The sequence below is a fragment of the Pseudophryne corroboree genome, chromosome 6 (genome assembly GCF_028390025.1).
Source record: "Pseudophryne corroboree isolate aPseCor3 chromosome 6, aPseCor3.hap2, whole genome shotgun sequence".
Taxonomy (NCBI): domain Eukaryota; kingdom Metazoa; phylum Chordata; class Amphibia; order Anura; family Myobatrachidae; genus Pseudophryne; species Pseudophryne corroboree.
The window spans coordinates 188949037-188971843 of record NC_086449.1 but is presented as its reverse complement, the minus strand read 5'-3'; the positions used below and the strand labels follow the sequence as shown (position 1 = coordinate 188971843).

Below are 22807 nucleotides of genomic sequence, written 5' to 3'. Positions count from 1 at the left end.
CGGAGGACCCCACGATCGCGAGCCACACCCCGTTTTCATCACTGAGGGGGCATGCCCAGCGCTCTGTGAGCTGCTGGCATGCCCCCTCTCCCTCTGTCTCCAATGAATAGACGCTGTGCGCATGCGCACAGCGTCTATTCACCGCTGCTCTGCTAAGCAGGGCAGCGAGAGACAGAGCCTCCCAACTGCCCCCCCCCACCGCGGGACACTGCGGCCCGCGGGTGGGACAGCGGGACAGTCCCCAGAAAACGGGACTGTCCCGCGAAAATCGGGACAGTTGGGAGGTATGCTCTAGGGGCCATCCATAGTCTTGCAATGCATACCTTGGCCAGGGCACAGATATTATGGATATACAACTCCTTCCATCTAGACAAGGAGTCAGAGCCCACTATCCCCAGAACACATAACTTCGGTGTTAATACAGATAAAGGTATCCCGTATCTTCCAGGACCAACCTAACCCAAGACCAAAAGTCCTGTACAGAAGGGCACTCCCATACAAGGTGCCAGAAAGTGGCCTGGGCAGTGACACATTTAGGACAGGCATCAGAGCGACCACTTTCAAACCCGGCAAGTCTAACTGGAGTCATATAGGCCCTATGTAGTACAAAAAAACTGTATCTGTTGAAATCTAAGGGACTTGGTAACAGTACGTGGGTATTCCACTCCTCCCCATCTATCGGGCCCAGATCACCCCCCCACTTCACACGTAACGGAGAAAGCGGGTCGGTGTGTTGCAGGGCAAGGAGATCCAGATAGGAGAATGAAATTAATCTAACATGACCGAGGTTAACTATAAAATGTCACGATCCGGGTATCTGGACGCCATTTCTTACCCATCAGATGCCTCCTAAGGCTGGCTCAGCGCTCCAGGACCGGATCCCATCTGTTATCCTAATGTTCACATTCCTGCATCCTCTCCTGTCTCTCTGAGACGCTGTCACAGTAACGCCTTATTACATCTGGCATGGCGTCTCCCGCGGCCTCCGCCGCCGTCCCTGAGCTTCTGCATGCAGAGTGTCAGAGTGGCGATTACGTCAGCCGCGGCCTCCGCTGTGTCCGCGTGGTTGGATGTGCACTTGTCAGCCTGGCGTCTCCTGTCTCCAGTGGCCGGCGCCGCCATTACTGTTTTCATTACCACATGGATTACAAACCAAACTTCCCTCCAAGTGTCTGCATGGGCGCAGCCATCTTGGATTCTGTCAGATGATCATTTCCTCCAATCTGTTGTCAGTATTGTTAATCTGCATAATTGCCTAGCCAATCCCGTCCTTGCTGCAGGTATAAATACACTGTGCCTGAGCAAGGAAGGCGTCAGTGCTTTGGTTGTCAAACCTAGTTCCTGTTTGTCTCTCTCCTGTGATTGTCTTCCAGGTTCCAGCTCCTGTCTCAAGACTTCCACCATAGAGATCCGCACCAGCATTCCACCTGCGGTGTAGCCTGACTCTCCAATCCACTGTGGATTCATCTGTTTCCAGTTACAACATTACCTGCTTCCAGCTCAGCTTCCAGCAGAGTACAGCTTCCCTTAAAGGGCCGGTGTCCTTTCTACACTTTACCACTCTCCACCGGTATTATTATTTCTCCGCTCTCAAGTTCTACATTTCAGTTCATATTTCATCGCTCCCAAGTTCATTTATTATTTAACTGGTTCCAGCCAGTATCCACTCCGTGCTAACGACAGTCTGGTTCCAGCCAGTATCCACAGCAGCTGTTTTATCTTCAGCAACCCAGCTTTTCCTGGAACACCAGCTGGCACAATCCTGGGTTATCTCCATTGCTACTGTCGGGCCTGGTAAGGACTTTCCATCTAGAAGATCATAAGAACTATCTCACACTACCAGTGCCCTGTGGCTCCTGCCATCCTGTAGTACCCAGGAACTGTATTTATTCTTTGCTGACTTTTACGTTTTCTTTTACTGCTGCTGTGTTGCGGAGTTGTCATAATAAACATCATTGACTTTTATCCAAGTTGTCGTGGTCACGCCTTCGGGCAGTTATTATTTATGTTACTTACATGTCCAGGGGTCTGATACAACCTCCCAGGTTCCGGTACATCTCAGCCCCTACAACTGAGGCTGCCTCCCGTCAGCTCAGGCCCTCAGTTGTGACAGTAAGCACTGACCTAATGAATCCAGCCGGAGACCAGGATCAAGCGGCCAGGCCGATGCAAGAACTGGCAGCCCGACTAGAACATCAGGAGGCTGCACAGGGCCACATCATCCGCTGTCTCCAGGATCTCTCTACTCGGCTGGATGGGATTCAGACAACTCTCCGTGGATCAGGCGCGTCTGGTGCGTCAACCACAGTGACTCCAGCTATAACCCCACCCACCTTACCCATTTCTGCTCCACGTCTTCATCTTCCAACGCCAGCAAAATTTGACGGATCTCCAAGATTCTGCAGGGGATTTCTCAACCAGTGTGAGATTCAGTTTGAGCTACAACCTGGCAATTTTCCCAGTGACCGTACAAAAATTGCCTACATTATTTCTCTTCTCAGTGGCTCAGCCCTTGATTGGGCATCACCGTTATGGGAGAGGTCCGACACCCTGCTATCTTCCTACACTGCCTTCGTGTCAAAATTCAGGCGCATCTTCGACGAGCCAGGCCGGGTAACCTCAGCTTCATCCGAGATTCTCCGTTTACGCCAGGGGTCACGTACTGTAGGACAATATCTGATACAGTTCCAGATCCTGGCGTCCGAACTGGCATGGAACGACGAGGCCCTGTATGCTGCATTCTGGCATGGCTTATCTGAGCGTATTAAAGATGAGTTAGCTACCAGAGACTTACCTTCTAAGTTAGATGAGCTAATCTCACTCTGCACGAAAGTTGATTTACGTTTCAGAGAGGGAGCAACTGAGCGTGGAAGATCATCTGCTCCAAAATCTTCTGCTCCTCCTCCTCGTCAACTGTCACCATCTAAAGATGAGCCCATGCAACTTGGCCGTTCCCGTTTAACTCCTGCTGAGCGCCGAAGACGTCTCTCCGAGTTTCTCTGTCTCTATTGTGCAGCTCCGTCTCACACCATTAATGCCTGTCCCAAACGTCCGGGAAACTCCAAATCCTAGCTCGCCAAGGAGAGGGCCGGCTAGGAGTAATGATCTCCTCTCCATCTCCTCAAGATTGTAATCTCCCAGTCTCGCTTCAAGTTGCTCAACGTTATCGGAACGTCATTGCCCTCCTTGATTCCGGAGCAGCTGGGAACTTTATTACCGAAGCCTATGTTAAACGGTGGTCCCTACCCACCGAGAGACTTCCTTCGTCCATTTCTTTAACTGCCGTGGATGGCAGCAAAATTTTTGATGCAGTTATTTCTTTAAGGACTCTACCAGTTCGTCTGAGAGTGGGAGTTCTTCATTCCGAACTTATTTCTTTTTTAGTGATTCCAAGAGCCACACATCCTGTGGTCCTGGGCCTTCCATGGCTCCGTCTTCACAATCCTACAATTGATTGGACGACTACGCAAATCCTGGCATGGGGTTCCTCCTGTGCTGAGACATGTTTGTTTAAAGTATTGCCTGTCTGTTCTTCCTCCCCCAGGTCGTCTGATGTTCCACCTCCTCCATATCAAGATTTCACGGATGTGTTCAGTAAAGCTTCTGCTGATATCCTTCCTCCTCATAGAGAATGGGACTGTCCGATTGATCTCGTTCCAGGGAAGGTTCCACCTCGAGGCCGAACTTATCCGTTGTCTCTGCCTGAGACGCATTCTATGGAGGAATATATTAAAGAGAACCTAGCAAAGGGGTTCATTCGACCTTCTTCTTCTCCAGCCGGCGCAGGCTTCTTTTTTGTAAAAAAGAAAGATGGTGGTCTGCGGCCGTGCATCGACTACAGAGGTTTGAACGACATTACCATCAAGAACCGTTATCCTTTACCCCTGATTACTGAGCTCTTTGACAGAGTTAGCGGAGCTACCATCTTTACAAAGCTGGACTTGCGAGGTGCATACAATCTCATCCGGATCCGTGAGGGTGACGAGTGGAAGACCGCCTTTAACACCCGTGACGGACATTATGAGTACCTCGTCATGCCCTTCGGATTGAGCAATGCTCCAGCTGTCTTCCAGCATTTTGTCAATGAGATCTTCAGAGACATTCTATACCGTCATGTCGTGGTCTATCTAGACGATATCCTCATTTTTGCCAACGATTTAGAGGAACATCGTTTTTGGGTTAAAGAGGTTCTGTCCCGTCTCCGTGTCAATCATCTCTATTGCAAATTAGAGAAATGCGTCTTTGAAGTCAAGTCCATTCCGTTTCTAGGGTACATTGTGTCCGGTTCCGGACTAGAGATGGATCCTGAGAAACTACAAGCAATTCAGAATTGGCCGGTACCCTTAACCCTCAAAGGGGTCCAGAGGTTCTTAGGGTTCACCAATTATTACCGAAAGTTTATACGAGACTTTTCCACCATTGTGGCGCCTATTACTGCTTTCACCAAGAAGGGTGCTAACCCGTCCAAGTGGTCTGAAGAAGCCATGCAAGCTTTTCATCTTTTAAAACAGAGGTTCATCTCTGCGCCTGTCCTGAAACAGCCTGACATCGACTCTCCTTTCATCCTAGAGGTGGATGCCTCCTCCGTTGGAGTAGGAGCGGTGTTATCTCAGAGGGCTAAAGATGGCCATTTACATCCTTGCAGTTTCTTCTCACGGAAGTTCTCCCCAGCGGAGCGCAACTATGCCATTGGCGACCAGGAGTTGCTAGCCATCAAGCTCGCTCTAGAGGAGTGGAGATATCTGTTGGAGGGAGCTTCTCATTCAATCACCATCCTTACAGACCACAAGAACCTTCTATATTTAAAAGGCGCACAATGTCTCAACCCTCGTCAGGCCAGATGGGCACTTTTCTTTTCCAGGTTCGACTTTAAACTCCAGTTCTGTCCGGGCTCTCAGAATCGCAAGGCCGATGCCCTTTCCCGCTCATGGGAGCAAGAAAATGAGTCAGAGTCTTCAGACAAGCATCCTATTATAAGTCCGTTGGCATTCTCCACGGTAGGGATGGACTCTACGCCCCCATCAGGGAAAAGTTTTGTGAAGCCGATGCTAAGGAAGAAGCTCATGCATTGGGCCCATGCTTCCCGTTTTGCCGGACATACAGGTATCCAAAAAACCCTGGAGTTTATCTCTAGGTCCTATTGGTGGCCAACTCTGAAAAAGGACGTCTTGGAGTTTATTGCATCTTGCCCAAAGTGTGCCCAACATAAAGTATCCCGCCAGTCGCCTGCGGGGCAACTGGTTCCACTATCCGTTCCCCGTCGACCATGGACCCACTTGTCGATGGATTTCATTACAGACTTACCCATGTGCAACAAGTTCAATACCATCTGGGTGGTAGTTGACCGGTTCACCAAGATGGCACACTTCATTCCTCTCACCGGTCTTCCGTCAGCTTCCAAGTTGGCTCAAGTTTTCATACAAGAGATCTTCCGACTCCACGGTCTTCCTGAAGAAATTATCTCAGATCGAGGAGTTCAATTCACAGCCAAATTCTGGCGAAGTTTATGTCAAGTCCTCCAAGTCAAGCTAAAGTTTTCCACGGCTTACCATCCTCAGACCAATGGTCAAACCGAGAGGGTGAATCAGGACTTGGAGGCCTTCCTCCGCATCTATGTGTCCTCCTCTCAAGATGACTGGGTTCAATTACTTCCCTGGGCCGAGTTCTGTCATAACAACCAGTATCATTCTTCATCTGCTTCAACACCATTCTTCACTAACTTTGGATTCCACCCTAAAGTCCCTGAGTTCCAACCGCTTCCAGCAACTTCTGTTTCCGCAGTGGATATCACCTTGCATCAGTTTGCCAATATCTGGAAGAGCGTACGATCAGCTCTGCTCAAGGCATCGTTCAGGTACAAGAAGTTTGCGGATAAGAAGCGTCGAGCAGTTCCTGCTCTCAAGGTGGGTGATCGGGTATGGTTATCCACGAAGAATCTGAGGTTAAGAGTTCCAGTATGAAGTTTGCACCTCGCTATATCGGTCCTTTCAAGATTGAACAAGTCATCAATCCTGTTGCTTACAGACTTCAGTTGCCTCCCTTCTTAAAAATACCCAGGACATTCCATGTTTCCCTGTTGAAACCGCTGATCTTGAATCGGTTTCATTCCTCACTTCCTCCAACTCCGAAAGTCCAAACTCAACGAGGCGTTGAGTATGAAGTGGCCAAGATCCTGGACTCACGTCACCGTTACGGTCAACTACAGTATCTTATTGACTGGAAGGGTTACGGCCCTGAGGAACGTTCATGGACCAATGCTTCTGATGTCCATGCTCCTGCCTTGGTCCGGAGATTCCATTCCAAGTTTCCTCAAAAGCCAAAGAAGTGTCCTGGGGCCACTCCTAAAGGGGGGGGGTGCTGTCACGATCCGGGTATCTGGACGCCATTTCTTACCCATCAGATGCCTCCTAAGGCTGGCTCAGCGCTCCAGGACCGGATCCCATCTGTTATCCTAATGTTCACATTCCTGCATCCTCTCCTGTCTCTCTGAGACGCTGTCACAGTAACGCCTTATTACATCTGGCATGGCGTCTCCCGCGGCCTCCGCCGCCGTCCCTGAGCTTCTGCATGCAGAGTGTCAGAGTGGCGATTACGTCAGCCGCGGCCTCCGCTGTGTCCTCGTGGTTGGATGTGCACTTGTCAGCCTGGCGTCTCCTGTCTCCAGTGGCCGGCGCCGCCATTACTGTTTTCATTACCACATGGATTACAAACCAAACTTCCCTCCAAGTGTCTGCATGGGCGCAGCCATCTTGGATTCTGTCAGATGATCATTTCCTCCAATCTGTTGTCAGTATTGTTAATCTGCATAATTGCCTAGCCAATCCCTTCCTTGCTGCAGGTATAAATACACTGTGCCTGAGCAAGGAAGGCGTCAGTGCTTTGGTTGTCAAACCTAGTTCCTGTTTGTCTCTCTCCTGTGATTGTCTTCCAGGTTCCAGCTCCTGTCTCAAGACTTCCACCATAGAGATCCGCACCAGCATTCCACCTGCGGTGTAGCCTGACTCTCCAATCCACTGTGGATTCATCTGTTTCCAGTTACAACATTACCTGCTTCCAGCTCAGCTTCCAGCAGAGTACAGCTTCCCTTAAAGGGCCGGTGTCCTTTCTACACTTTACCACTCTCCACCGGTATTATTATTTCTCCGCTCTCAAGTTCTACATTTCAGTTCATATTTCATCGCTCCCAAGTTCATTTATTATTTAACTGGTTCCAGCCAGTATCCACTCCGTGCTAACGACAGTCTGGTTCCAGCCAGTATCCACAGCAGCTGTTTTATCTTCAGCAACCCAGCTTTTCCTGGAACACCAGCTGGCACAATCCTGGGTTATCTCCATTGCTACAGTCGGGCCTGGTAAGGACTTTCCATCTAGAAGATCATAAGAACTATCTCACACTACCAGTGCCCTGTGGCTCCTGCCATCCTGTAGTACCCAGGAACTGTATTTATTCTTTGCTGACTTTTACGTTTTCTTTTACTGCTGCTGTGTTGCGGAGTTGTCATAATAAACATCATTGACTTTTATCCAAGTTGTCGTGGTCACGCCTTCGGGCAGTTATTATTTATGTTACTTACATGTCCAGGGGTCTGATACAACCTCCCAGGTTCCGGTACATCTCAGCCCCTACAACTGAGGCTGCCTCCCGTCAGCTCAGGCCCTCAGTTGTGACAGTAAGCACTGACCTAATGAATCCAGCCGGAGACCAGGATCAAGCGGCCAGGCCGATGCAAGAACTGGCAGCCCGACTAGAACATCAGGAGGCTGCACAGGGCCACATCATCCGCTGTCTCCAGGATCTCTCTACTCGGCTGGATGGGATTCAGACAACTCTCCGTGGATCAGGCGCGTCTGGTGCGTCAACCACAGTGACTCCAGCTATAACCCCACCCACCTTACCCATTTCTGCTCCACGTCTTCATCTTCCAACGCCAGCAAAATTTGACGGATCTCCAAGATTCTGCAGGGGATTTCTCAACCAGTGTGAGATTCAGTTTGAGCTACAACCTGGCAATTTTCCCAGTGACCGTACAAAAATTGCCTACATTATTTATCTTCTCAGTGGCTCAGCCCTTGATTGGGCATCACCGTTATGGGAGAGGTCCGACACCCTGCTATCTTCCTACACTGCCTTCGTGTCAACATTCAGGCGCATCTTCGACGAGCCAGGCCGGGTAACCTCAGCTTCATCCGAGATTCTCCGTTTACGCCAGGGGTCACGTACTGTAGGACAATATCTGATACAGTTCCAGATCCTGGCGTCCGAACTGGCATGGAACGACGAGGCCCTGTATGCTGCATTCTGGCATGGCTTATCTGAGCGTATTAAAGATGAGTTAGCTACCAGAGACTTACCTTCTAAGTTAGATGAGCTAATCTCACTCTGCACGAAAGTTGATTTACGTTTCAGAGAGGGAGCAACTGAGCGTGGAAGATCATCTGCTCCAAAATCTTCTGCTCCTCCTCCTCGTCAACTGTCACCATCTAAAGATGAGCCCATGCAACTTGGCCGTTCCCGTTTAACTCCTGCTGAGCGCCGAAGACGTCTCTCCGAGTTTCTCTGTCTCTATTGTGCAGCTCCGTCTCACACCATTAATGCCTGTCCCAAACGTCCGGGAAACTCCAAATCCTAGCTCGCCAAGGAGAGGGCCGGCTAGGAGTAATGATCTCCTCTCCATCTCCTCAAGATTGTAATCTCCCAGTCTCGCTTCAAGTTGCTCAACGTTATCGGAACGTCATTGCCCTCCTTGATTCCGGAGCAGCTGGGAACTTTATTACCGAAGCCTATGTTAAACGGTGGTCCCTACCCACCGAGAGACTTCCTTCGTCCATTTCTTTAACTGCCGTGGATGGCAGCAAAATTTTTGATGCAGTTATTTCTTTAAGGACTCTACCAGTTCGTCTGAGAGTGGGAGTTCTTCATTCCGAACTTATTTCTTTTTTAGTGATTCCAAGAGCCACACATCCTGTGGTCCTGGGCCTTCCATGGCTCCGTCTTCACAATCCTACAATTGATTGGACGACTACGCAAATCCTGGCATGGGGTTCCTCCTGTGCTGAGACATGTTTGTTTAAAGTATTGCCTGTCTGTTCTTCCTCCCCCAGGTCGTCTGATGTTCCACCTCCTCCATATCAAGATTTCACGGATGTGTTCAGTAAAGCTTCTGCTGATATCCTTCCTCCTCATAGAGAATGGGACTGTCCGATTGATCTCGTTCCAGGGAAGGTTCCACCTCGAGGCCGAACTTATCCGTTGTCTCTGCCTGAGACGCATTCTATGGAGGAATATATTAAAGAGAACCTAGCAAAGGGGTTCATTCGACCTTCTTCTTCTCCAGCCGGCGCAGGCTTCTTTTTTGTAAAAAAGAAAGATGGTGGTCTGCGGCCGTGCATCGACTACAGAGGTTTGAATGACATTACCATCAAGAACCGTTATCCTTTACCCCTGATTACTGAGCTCTTTGACAGAGTTAGCGGAGCTACCATCTTTACAAAGCTGGACTTGCGAGGTGCATACAATCTCATCCGGATCCGTGAGGGTGACGAGTGGAAGACCGCCTTTAACACCCGTGACGGACATTATGAGTACCTCGTCATGCCCTTCGGATTGAGCAATGCTCCAGCTGTCTTCCAGCATTTTGTCAATGAGATCTTCAGAGACATTCTATACCGTCATGTCGTGGTCTATCTAGACGATATCCTCATTTTTGCCAACGATTTAGAGGAACATCGTTTTTGGGTTAAAGAGGTTCTGTCCCGTCTCCGTGTCAATCATCTCTATTGCAAATTAGAGAAATGCGTCTTTGAAGTCAAGTCCATTCCGTTTCTAGGGTACATTGTGTCCGGTTCCGGACTAGAGATGGATCCTGAGAAACTACAAGCAATTCAGAATTGGCCGGTACCCTTAACCCTCAAAGGGGTCCAGAGGTTCTTAGGGTTCACCAATTATTACCGAAAGTTTATACGAGACTTTTCCACCATTGTGGCGCCTATTACTGCTTTCACCAAGAAGGGTGCTAACCCGTCCAAGTGGTCTGAAGAAGCCATGCAAGCTTTTCATCTTTTAAAACAGAGGTTCATCTCTGCGCCTGTCCTGAAACAGCCTGACATCGACTCTCCTTTCATCCTAGAGGTGGATGCCTCCTCCGTTGGAGTAGGAGCGGTGTTATCTCAGAGGGCTAAAGATGGCCATTTACATCCTTGCAGTTTCTTCTCACGGAAGTTCTCCCCAGCGGAGCGCAACTATGCCATTGGCGACCAGGAGTTGCTAGCCATCAAGCTCGCTCTAGAGGAGTGGAGATATCTGTTGGAGGGAGCTTCTCATTCAATCACCATCCTTACAGACCACAAGAACCTTCTATATTTAAAAGGCGCACAATGTCTCAACCCTCGTCAGGCCAGATGGGCACTTTTCTTTTCCAGGTTCGACTTTAAACTCCAGTTCTGTCCGGGCTCTCAGAATCGCAAGGCCGATGCCCTTTCCCGCTCATGGGAGCAAGAAAATGAGTCAGAGTCTTCAGACAAGCATCCTATTATAAGTCCGTTGGCATTCTCCACGGTAGGGATGGACTCTACGCCCCCATCAGGGAAAAGTTTTGTGAAGCCGATGCTAAGGAAGAAGCTCATGCATTGGGCCCATGCTTCCCGTTTTGCCGGACATACAGGTATCCAAAAAACCCTGGAGTTTATCTCTAGGTCCTATTGGTGGCCAACTCTGAAAAAGGACGTCTTGGAGTTTATTGCATCTTGCCCAAAGTGTGCCCAACATAAAGTATCCCGCCAGTCGCCTGCGGGGCAACTGGTTCCACTATCCGTTCCCCGTCGACCATGGACCCACTTGTCGATGGATTTCATTACAGACTTACCCATGTGCAACAAGTTCAATACCATCTGGGTGGTAGTTGACCGGTTCACCAAGATGGCACACTTCATTCCTCTCACCGGTCTTCCGTCAGCTTCCAAGTTGGCTCAAGTTTTCATACAAGAGATCTTCCGACTCCACGGTCTTCCTGAAGAAATTATCTCAGATCGAGGAGTTCAATTCACAGCCAAATTCTGGCGAAGTTTATGTCAAGTCCTCCAAGTCAAGCTAAAGTTTTCCACGGCTTACCATCCTCAGACCAATGGTCAAACCGAGAGGGTGAATCAGGACTTGGAGGCCTTCCTCCGCATCTATGTGTCCTCCTCTCAAGATGACTGGGTTCAATTACTTCCCTGGGCCGAGTTCTGTCATAACAACCAGTATCATTCTTCATCTGCTTCAACACCATTCTTCACTAACTTTGGATTCCACCCTAAAGTCCCTGAGTTCCAACCGCTTCCAGCAACTTCTGTTCCCGCAGTGGATATCACCTTGCATCAGTTTGCCAATATCTGGAAGAGCGTACGATCAGCTCTGCTCAAGGCATCGTTCAGGTACAAGAAGTTTGCGGATAAGAAGCGTCGAGCAGTTCCTGCTCTCAAGGTGGGTGATCGGGTATGGTTATCCACGAAGAATCTGAGGTTAAGAGTTCCAGTATGAAGTTTGCACCTCGCTATATCGGTCCTTTCAAGATTGAACAAGTCATCAATCCTGTTGCTTACAGACTTCAGTTGCCTCCCTTCTTAAAAATACCCAGGACATTCCATGTTTCCCTGTTGAAACCGCTGATCTTGAATCGGTTTCATTCCTCACTTCCTCCAACTCCGAAAGTCCAAACTCAACGAGGCGTTGAGTATGAAGTGGCCAAGATCCTGGACTCACGTCACCGTTACGGTCAACTACAGTATCTTATTGACTGGAAGGGTTACGGCCCTGAGGAACGTTCATGGACCAATGCTTCTGATGTCCATGCTCCTGCCTTGGTCCGGAGATTCCATTCCAAGTTTCCTCAAAAGCCAAAGAAGTGTCCTGGGGCCACTCCTAAAGGGGGGGGGTGCTGTCACGATCCGGGTATCTGGACGCCATTTCTTACCCATCAGATGCCTCCTAAGGCTGGCTCAGCGCTCCAGGACCGGATCCCATCTGTTATCCTAATGTTCACATTCCTGCATCCTCTCCTGTCTCTCTGAGACGCTGTCACAGTAACGCCTTATTACATCTGGCATGGCGTCTCCCGCGGCCTCCGCCGCCGTCCCTGAGCTTCTGCATGCAGAGTGTCAGAGTGGCGATTACGTCAGCCGCGGCCTCCGCTGTGTCCTCGTGGTTGGATGTGCACTTGTCAGCCTGGCGTCTCCTGTCTCCAGTGGCCGGCGCCGCCATTACTGTTTTCATTACCACATGGATTACAAACCAAACTTCCCTCCAAGTGTCTGCATGGGCGCAGCCATCTTGGATTCTGTCAGATGATCATTTCCTCCAATCTGTTGTCAGTATTGTTAATCTGCATAATTGCCTAGCCAATCCCTTCCTTGCTGCAGGTATAAATACACTGTGCCTGAGCAAGGAAGGCGTCAGTGCTTTGGTTGTCAAACCTAGTTCCTGTTTGTCTCTCTCCTGTGATTGTCTTCCAGGTTCCAGCTCCTGTCTCAAGACTTCCACCATAGAGATCCGCACCAGCATTCCACCTGCGGTGTAGCCTGACTCTCCAATCCACTGTGGATTCATCTGTTTCCAGTTACAACATTACCTGCTTCCAGCTCAGCTTCCAGCAGAGTACAGCTTCCCTTAAAGGGCCGGTGTCCTTTCTACACTTTACCACTCTCCACCGGTATTATTATTTCTCCGCTCTCAAGTTCTACATTTCAGTTCATATTTCATCGCTCCCAAGTTCATTTATTATTTAACTGGTTCCAGCCAGTATCCACTCCGTGCTAACGACAGTCTGGTTCCAGCCAGTATCCACAGCAGCTGTTTTATCTTCAGCAACCCAGCTTTTCCTGGAACACCAGCTGGCACAATCCTGGGTTATCTCCATTGCTACAGTCGGGCCTGGTAAGGACTTTCCATCTAGAAGATCATAAGAACTATCTCACACTACCAGTGCCCTGTGGCTCCTGCCATCCTGTAGTACCCAGGAACTGTATTTATTCTTTGCTGACTTTTACGTTTTCTTTTACTGCTGCTGTGTTGCGGAGTTGTCATAATAAACATCATTGACTTTTATCCAAGTTGTCGTGGTCACGCCTTCGGGCAGTTATTATTTATGTTACTTACATGTCCAGGGGTCTGATACAACCTCCCAGGTTCCGGTACATCTCAGCCCCTACAACTGAGGCTGCCTCCCGTCAGCTCAGGCCCTCAGTTGTGACATAAAAGTCTTAATAGGAAAAGATAGGAGTGGGGGAGGTGTGTCCCTGAACTGTGCGTGTAATGCGTGTCTAAGTTGAAGGTAGCAATAGACGTACGAGACAGGACGTACGAGACAGGCAAGCCAAACTCGCATTACAATTGCTGGAAGGATTTCCATATTTCATCACAATACAGATGAGACAGCGAAACTATAGATTTAGGGGCCCACACACCACGGCCAGCAAGAGATATCAATTCAAGGAGCCAGCGAGAGTACCAGAAGGGAGTGTCCGGTTCAAGACCATCAAATCTAGAAAGCACCCGTAGTGTCTGCCAAATTTTTGCAGCCTGAAAAACAATGAGGGGAGAGAACGGAGATATATCACCACTTAATAAAACCTGCATAGGTGAAAAACCGGGAAAATAACCGTGAATAAACGCATAATGGAGGGAGAGTACACTATCGTCCTGCAACCAGAACCTGAGATGCGCAATTTGGGCAGCATAAAAATAGAGTTGAAAGTTAGGGAGCGCCAGTCCACCGTCTGCCCTAGATCTGGTAAGAGTATTTAATTGTATTCGAGGTTGCCCATTGCCCTAAATTAAGGAGGAACGAACGCTAAAAAATGAGGGAAATATGTATACCGGAGACTGTAAAAGGATGTACAGAATTTTTGGTAGCAATAACATTTTAATAAGATTGACCTCTTCGGTTGCTGTCAGCGGGAGTTTACACCATGATTAAGATTTAGATACAATATGTTGCATCAGTGGGTCAAGATTTAAGGGAGTAAAATCAGAGGGATCATTAGTAATCTGGATACCCAAGTACTTAAATTGGCCAGTCCAGGACAAAGTGAAGGAAATTTTGGGAGTAACAGGAGTGGGGCCAATTACTGGCATTATAAAAGACTTGGACCAATTAATGCGAAGACCAGAGAATCTGCCAAAGTCGTCTATCACCTGTAAAAGGGTTGGCATGGACACAGTATAGTCTTGCAAGAAGAACAATAAGTCGTCCGCATAAAGGGCAACTTTATTCAAACTAGGGCCAATAGACAGGGGTGTCCTCTCTCTCTCACGCTCTTTGCTATTGCCATTTGGCCCCTTGCGTGTATTATTAGGTCTCATTTGGGTATATACCCAATATACCCGGATGAGACCTAATAATACACGCAAGGGGCAAAATGGCAATAGCAAAGAGTGTGAGAGAGAGGCGACACCCCTGTCTAGAGAAAGAAGCAGAAATGTAACCATTGATCGAGATCCTGGCAGTTGGCTGCTGGTAAAGGAGTCTGGGCCAATGAACAGTCGACCAAACCCCATACCACTCATAACGTCCCACAAGTACACCCATTCTATGCTGTCAAAAGCTTCGGCCGCATCTAGAGAGACTATCACTGAATCTCAGGGAACATCATGTGGAGCTTGAAGAACAGTGTACAGGTGATCTAGATTAGTGGACGTGGACAAGCCTGGCATGAAACCAGACTGATCTGGATGAGTTGTAGTTTTGATAACGGCGTTAAGCCGCAGGGCCAGAATTTTTGCCAGGATCTTGGCATCAGTGGGGATAAGAGAAATTGGTCTATAAGACTCCAGCAGTTTGGGGTCCTTCCCGGGTTTCAGTATCATAATGATAACAGCCTCAGACATAGAGGGAGGAAGTCTATTTTCAGCAAAGAGATCTAGATATAAGGAGTGTAAGATTGGGGCAAAGACAGTAATTTGTTTTTTATATAATTCAATGGGGAGCCCATCGCTTCCAGGGGCTTTACCACTTGGAAAGGAGCCAATTGCTGCAGTTAACTCTTCAAGTGTTATATATGTTCAAGAAAAGCGCAGGCCTCAGAGGAAAGAGTAGGAAGGGTAATGGCTTATAGATACTGACAGAGCTCGAAGGCTGAACAGGTGAGACGGGACTTATAGACATCATTATAGTAATAGGTATATCTGCATGCATATAAATATTATGGGCCCTAAACATAAGGGACTTAGAGTTTTTGTCTGATAGGTGAGCCAGCCAGGCCGATTGAGCCAGCAACCAGCATATCTAGGTAGTAGGCAACCCATCTGTCAAATATTGAGTCTCCAGAGTTCGACATTCAGTTTCCAGAGCATTGTCAGTGTGCCGGTAAGATAGTTTAAGGGCAGCAATTCTCTTAATAGGTGTACCTCGCAGGTAGGCCTTAAATGAATCCCAGACCACAGTGATATGGGCAGACCCAGAATTAAGGGCAAAATATCCCTCGCATTGCTTCTCTAAAGCCGGACCATCGCCCATCTGTAGTAAACAGGACTATAAGACTAATAAGACTATAATTCCATTAAGACTGTCCCCTCTGGCACATAACACTGAGTGATAACAACAAAGGTGAGTGGTCGGATACACCCCTGGCCTCATAATGAATATCAGTGAGGTTGGGTAAGAGGGAAGGGGAGACCAGGGCCAGGTCGATCCTGGAAAATGAACCATGGGTCTTAGAGAAACATGAAAATTATTGAAGCGTGGGATGATGGCTTCTCCAGGCATTCACCCACCCCATACTAACAATATAATCAGCAAACCTGGAGGGGCCGTCATGAGCCGTAACAGTGAGAGACAGCTTCCATTTATCAAGTGGGTCTAAAAAATTATTAAAGTCCCCCAAACAAATAACAGGAGTAAGGGGAGAGGAGGCTATAAAGGTGACAGCTTTCTGTAAAACCTCAATAAATAAATTGGGTGCGACTCCGCACCAGCAAAAATAGAGAAAAGTCAGAGAATGACTATAATAGAAAACGAGACCAGCATTTGTAAGACGATGAAAACCTTGTATATGTCATTACTGTATAGCTTTTGATAACAGATACCAGCTGTTTCCTGCATTAAACCAAAGGGGCATTTTTGGTACTTTTCTCTTTTTCTTCTTTGATTCTGGGACTCTCATTGGTGATCCAGTGAAACAAACTTACCTATGGCAGTTTCTCAACAGGTAGGTCCACGTCCACTGCCTAACACCAACAGCAAATCCCACCTTTAGCACTGTTACTATTGGTCACTTGACCATTTGAACTTATTTTCATGAATTCTCATCAATGATTCTGGAGAAAATCTAACAGGGACTCCAGTGACCTACTATCATACCATACTGCATATGCCCAATCTCGTCCGACCTTGGAAGCTACAGTATACAGTATAGGGCCAAGCCAGTACCAAGTGGGAGACCACCTGTGAATACCCGGTTTAGTAGGTCGAAGCATTGGGGACACTCTGGTCTAACATTGACAGCAGATTCATCTTTACATTTTCTCTCTGCACCACCAGCCGGTTTGTGGCAACCAGAGTTTCACTATCCTGTCTTCACCCATAGAGAGAGTGATATTAGCCAGGACCCAAGGGATGTAAGACGTTTCCCTTTTATTTGTATCAGTAAGACATGTACTGTTCACGCAATTCTTTTCAAACTTTGCATTGGTCACATAAGCCTTCTAGGTTGCGTAGAACCAATACTTAGAACCAGAGACTTTTTCCATCAGTGATTTGGTTGGTCGTAGGTTTATTCTGTAGAATGAGCTATTTAACATTGGACCGCTAATAATGACCTGGGTACACAGGTGCGCCGAAAGTCCAATCCAGGACTACATTCACAGAGGCACGCTGAATTGAGTCCAGCTCTGGACCACAATCCTAGTACTATCAGTACAGCTATTCCTGCCGCATAAATCCATACACTGATATTCATCAGGTTATTTTAAATATTCTTCTAGGAGATTCTATATTTTAACCGTATTATTAAAAGTTATGTTTTACATTCTTCTATATCTTTAACTCATATGAATTTACTATATAATTTTTTCTCAAGAGTGCGCCAAACAAGAAAGTTCTCTCATTTTTCTTTTTTTGTAAAACCTCATAAGCAAAAGGAGGGGAAATATAAATCGCTAAAAGAAAAAAAGGCTGGGAATACAATTTACATTCAATAAAAACAAACCTGCCCCGGGGATCAGTCTGGATCGAAAGCAATTCAAACTGTACTGTTTTCTTAATCAAGACTGAAACCCCACTAGAAAAAGAGGAGTGGGAGACGTGATACGCCCACCCAACCCAAGGTCGGCGGGGGTGTGGTTCATCAAATCGACAGTATCTAGGTTGACAATGTTTAGGTCGACCACTATAGGTCGACAGTCACTAGGTCGACAGGGATGGAAGGTCAACAGGGTTTCTAGGTCGACATGTGCTATGTCAACAGGTCAAAAGGTCGACATGAGGTTTTTTTGGTGTCGTTTTCTTCGTAGAGTGACTGGGAACCCCAATTAGTGCACCGTATCCCCTCTCATGGCTTGCTTCGCTCGCCATGCTTCGGATACTTCATATTACCGTTCCAATCGTAGTCCACGTGGATCATTAAATATGAAAAAGTAAAAAAAAAAGATTTTTTTTTTAAAAACTCATGTCGACCTTTTCACCTGTTGACCTAGCACATGTCGGCCTAGAAACCCTGTCGACTTTCCATCCCTATCGACCTAGTGACTGTCGACCTATAGTGGTCGACCTAAACATTGTCGACCTAGACAGTGTCGATCTTCAGACCGGATCCCGGTCGTCGAAAGTGACAGCAATCTAGTGCCCTCCAAATGAGTCTCGCTAAGGCAAGCAATATCAGGGCAATATTTCTTAACCATTTTCAAAACTAGGGAGTGTTTCAGTTTGTTGTTAATGCCCTGGACATTCCAGGCTAAAAAATTTAAATCAGGTATAATACAATCGTCACGTTATAGATTTAGAGGAGAACAGAAGCAGACGGCCACTAAAATTGACAAACAATAAATATCCCAGTACAATAGAATCAGTAGCAGCTACCGGAGAGTAATGGGTAGTAGCCCTATCAGAGCAGTACCGATATCGGTTACACTGTAATCGTACAACACAAATACGCCAATACACAAACAGCAGAAAAATAGCAGAGCATATATGTGAAAAATAAACAAAAATAAAAAGAGAAACAGAAGAAAAACAGCACATTTCCCAATCACCCCCCTCTCCGTACACTCGCACGAACACTGGCATACTTGTAACCCAAACTAAACCTCACAACACAGTAGACCTAACGTATATCTATGGGTGAGGCGATAACCGTGGACCTAAAACCACCAAAGCACTGTGGCTCCCCTGGACACAATATAAACAAAAACAGTATAGAAAAGACGGACATTATTCCGAAGCAAGCTAGCGGACACCTGGGGCATATTGATCTAACCATGCCGCCGCCGCCGCTGCCTCTCAGGGAGAATTAAAGAACCGCAATTCACCCCCGGCAACCACACAGATCTTAGAGGGAAACATCATGGAGCAGGAGAGGTTAAGGTCCCGAAGCCGGCGTTTGACTGGCAAGAATTGGGCTCGGTCCTTCTGTACATCTGTGGGTAAAATCAGGGAAGGCAGTGACCCCGACATCGTTCCTAGTGAGAGGACCCCTAGTGCGCCCCAGATGAAGGACAGAATCACGGTCTCTGTAGTGCAGGAACTTTGTGTTAAATGTACGTGGTGGAGCGCCAGGAGGTAAAGGCCTGGAGGGCACCCTATGTGCACGCTCAACCGCAAACTGTGGAGTAAAAGGAGGCTATTTGCAATAAGCTTCCAGATGCACAAAAAGTATTATATTTACAAACAAAGTGAACACTTTGTCAAAGTATTTGCCAGAGGAGTCTATGCAATGTTGTATGTGCTCAAACCACTTGGTGAACCAGCTGGACCAGTCTGAAGTAGGTATGTCTTCTACATGCTGGATGAAAGTCTCCTCTGCAGCATTTGGGGACTCAAAACAAATCCCACTCATCTTGCACTTGATTTGTGGGAACATGAAGAAGTCATAGGGAGCCAGGTCTGGACTGTACGGTGGATGACCAAACTCCTGGATGCATTCATGGGCCAGAAAATCCACAACTTTCCTGGACTTCTGTGCAGGTTCATTGTCATGATGGAGAAAGGCACCACAAGCGTAGGTTAGTGCACGGCACCTGGAAATGGCTTCCAGCACTTGCGGCAGGCATTGGTTGGCATACTAGTCCCCAGTGATGGCGTGCTGCTGCATGACTGGTATGGTAGCTACATGGACAGTCTTGGCCACCATCTGCTTGGCTGTGCTGCGCATACTTCGGAACTGTGGCTGCGCACCTCCAACTGGAGTTTGGTCTAGGGGTCGAAACTGTAGATCCAATGTTCATCACCACTGATGATCTCCCAGACAGAGTTTGAGTGACTGCCATCGCACCTGACCAGCATGTTGCGGCACCAAGTCAAACAAGCCTTCTTCTTTCGAGTCAGCTGATGGGGCACCCAGACTGCAGAAACCTTGCTCAGGCCGAGCTTTTCATGGAGTATTAAGTGGATGGATCCCGATGAGATGCATATCTCCTTGGGCCATGGTCACTCTGGTGTCCACCTAAACTATGGCCAGCAAGGCAGCAATGTTGTCCTTGTGATGGCAGCCACAGGTTAGCCACAGTGCTCCATTACGGCTGGGAGTAAAGAGCTCACTGTCCTTTGATGTGATAATAACAGAGGATAAAAACGAGATTTATGGTAAGAACTTAATGTTGTTAAATCTCTTTCTGCGAGGTACACTGGGCTCGACAGGGAATGACATTGGGGTGTAGAGTAGGATCTTGATCCGAGTAACCAACAGGCTAAAAGCTTTGACTGTTCCAAGAATGCATAGCGCTGCCTCCTCTATAACCCCACCTCAGGAGCTCAGTTTTTGTTAACCAGTCCAATGCAGTAGCAGGTAAAAGAGACGACAACCGTTAGTAGCCACATACACCACATTCTCATGACAGGAGAAAGTGTCAGCGGCTAATGCCATACAAACCCAAAGTAGCTAAGTGCTTTAGGGTGGGCGCCCTGTGGAGCCCAGTGTACCTCGCAGAAAGAGATTTAACAACGGTAAGTTCTTACCATAAATCTCGTTTTCTGCTGCGGGGTACACTGGGCTCCACAGGGAATGACATTGGGGATGTCCTAAAGCAGCTCCTCATGGGAGGGGACTCACTGTAGTGGGCACAAGAACCCGGCGTCCAAAGGAAGCATCCTGGGAGGCGGAAGTATCGAAGGCCAAGAACCTTATGAACGTGTTCACTGAGGACCACGTAGCCGCCTTGCACAATTGTTCAAGGGTCGCACCACGGCAGGCCGCCCAAGAAGGTTCAACAGACCGAGTAGAATGGGCCTTGATAGTAGCAGGAGCTGGAAGTACAGCCTGTACATAAGCATGTGCAAACACTATTCTAATCCATCTATCCAGGGTCTGCTTGTGAGCAGGCCAGCCACGTTTGTGAAAACCAAACAGTACAAAGAGAGAATCAGACTTCCGAAGGGATGCAGTTCTTTTCACATAGATACGGAGAGCCCGTACCACATCCAAAGACCGCTCTTTGGAAGATAATTCAGGAGAGGCAAAGGCCGAAACCACGATCTCCTGATTAAGGTGGAAAGAAGACACCACCTTAGGTAAGTACCCGGGACGTGTTCTAAGATATGGGAACCTACAAGACAAGGCACCCAGATCCGAAACCCGTCTAGCAGAGGCAATAGCCATCAGAAACAATACCTTAAAAGAAAGCCACGTAAGGTCTGCAGATTCAAGAGGCTCAAACGGAGACTCTTGCAATGCCTCCAAACCACCGACAAGTCCCAAGGAGCCACAGGCAGTACATAAAGAGGTTGAATCCGCAACACACCCTGAGTGAACGTATGAACATCAGGTAAAGTCGCAATATTTCTCTGGAACCAAACCGACAAGGCAGAAATATGAACCTTGATGGAGGCCAGACGAAGGCCCAAGTCCAGGCCCTGTTGTAGAAAGGCCAAAAGCTTGGCCGTACTAAACTTGTAAGCGTCATAATTGTTAGTGGCGCACCAAGCAAAGTAAGAATTCCAGACCTTATGATAAATCCGAGCAGAAGCCGGTTTCCGGGCCTTCAACATAGTTTGAATGACCGCCTCAGAAAATCCTTTGGCCCTCAAGACGGAAGCTTCAAGAGCCCCGCCGTCAAAGTTAGCCGGGCCAGAAACTGGAGCGTCAGATCCAGATGGCGTAGGAGAATTTCTGGGGAATTCGCCAGGATCAACAAGTCATCCAGATATGGCAGGATCCTGACCTCTTGACGGCGGAGTACAGCCGTCATTACCGCCATGACCTTGGTGAAGACTCGCTGAGCCGTGGTCAAACCAAAAGGTGACGCCCGAAACTGGCAATGGAGGTTGCCAACCACAAACCTCAGGTACTGCTGATGCGACATTGCAATGGGAATAGGCAGGTAAGCATCCTGTATGTCCAGGGAGACCATATAATTCCCAGGTTCCAAAGCCAGAACAATAGAGCAAAGAGTTTCCGATACGAAACTTGGGGACCTTCACAAATTTTCTCAAGGACTTGAGGTTGAGGATGGGCCGAGAGGACCCATTCGGTTTCGGAACTAGGAACAGGAGTGAATAGTACCCCTTGCCTCTCTGAGCCAGAGGCACCTGTACTACCACTCCTGTGTCCAGGAGGGACTGTACCACAGATTTAAGAGTTTTTGCCTTCACCGGATCCAAAGGGACGTCTATCATGCAAAATCGATGAGGGGGACGATTTTTGAAGGATACGGCGCACCCTTGAGTGACGGCTTCCCGTACCCAGGCATCTGAAGTGGTCTTCAACCATTCCTGGGTAAACCCTAGAAGACGGCCCCCCACCCAGGGATCCCCCAGAGGGAGGCCCGCCTCGTCATGCAGCAGGCTTGTCAGTTTTGGAAGCAGGCCCGTTTAGGTTTGGGCTTATTGGGTTTGGAAGTGCGAGTCTGTTTCAGGTACGCCTGACCCTTTGCTATCCCTGAAGGATGAAAGGAGCAAAAGGAAGTACTCTTAGCCTTCGGTACCGAAGGAACTGCACTAGGCAGACATGCTGTTTTAGCAGAAGCTAAGCCAGCCACTATCTTGTTGAGGTCTTCTCCGAAAAGAATGTCTCTCTTAAAAGGGAGCATCACCGGTGTTTTCTTAGAGTCCAGATCCACAGACCAGGACCACAACCAGAGAATCCGGTAAGCCAAAATGGACATAGTAGAAGCCTTGGCCGCCAGAATACCGACATCAGAGGCCGCCTCTTGAATGTAATGAGAAGCTGTGACAATATACGACAGTCATTGTCTAGCATGATCAGAAGTGTTGGAAGGCAGCTCAGCTTCCAACTCCTGAGCCCACGCTTCAATAGCCTCTGCAGCCCAAGTCGCTGCAATGGTGGGCCTATGCGCAGCACCAGTGAAGGTGTAAATCGCCTTTAATCAACCCTCCACACGCTTATCCGTCAGTTCTTTCAGAGACGTGATGGTAGTTACAGGCAAAGCTGAGAATACCACCAGCCACGCCACCTGCGAATCCACTGGTGGGGGTGCCTCCCAATTTTTACTTAGCTCCGCCACGAGGGGATAGCGAGCCAGCATCTTCTTGTGAGGCGTGAATTTCTTTCCTGGATTTTCCCAGGATTCCTGATGTATGTCAACCAAATGGTCAGAGTGAGGTAAAACTTGTTTAACCACTTTCTGATGTTTAAATCTGTCCGGTTTCTCGACTTCCGGTTC

The 22807-nt window shown here is 48.1% G+C and overlaps 1 pseudogene; it reads left to right on the top strand.

Moving 5' to 3' along the window:
• The first annotated feature begins 16320 nt into the window (after positions 1 to 16320).
• Positions 16321 to 16443, top strand: LOC134937764 (5S ribosomal RNA; annotated as a pseudogene).
• The last annotated feature ends 6364 nt before the right edge of the window (positions 16444 to 22807 follow it).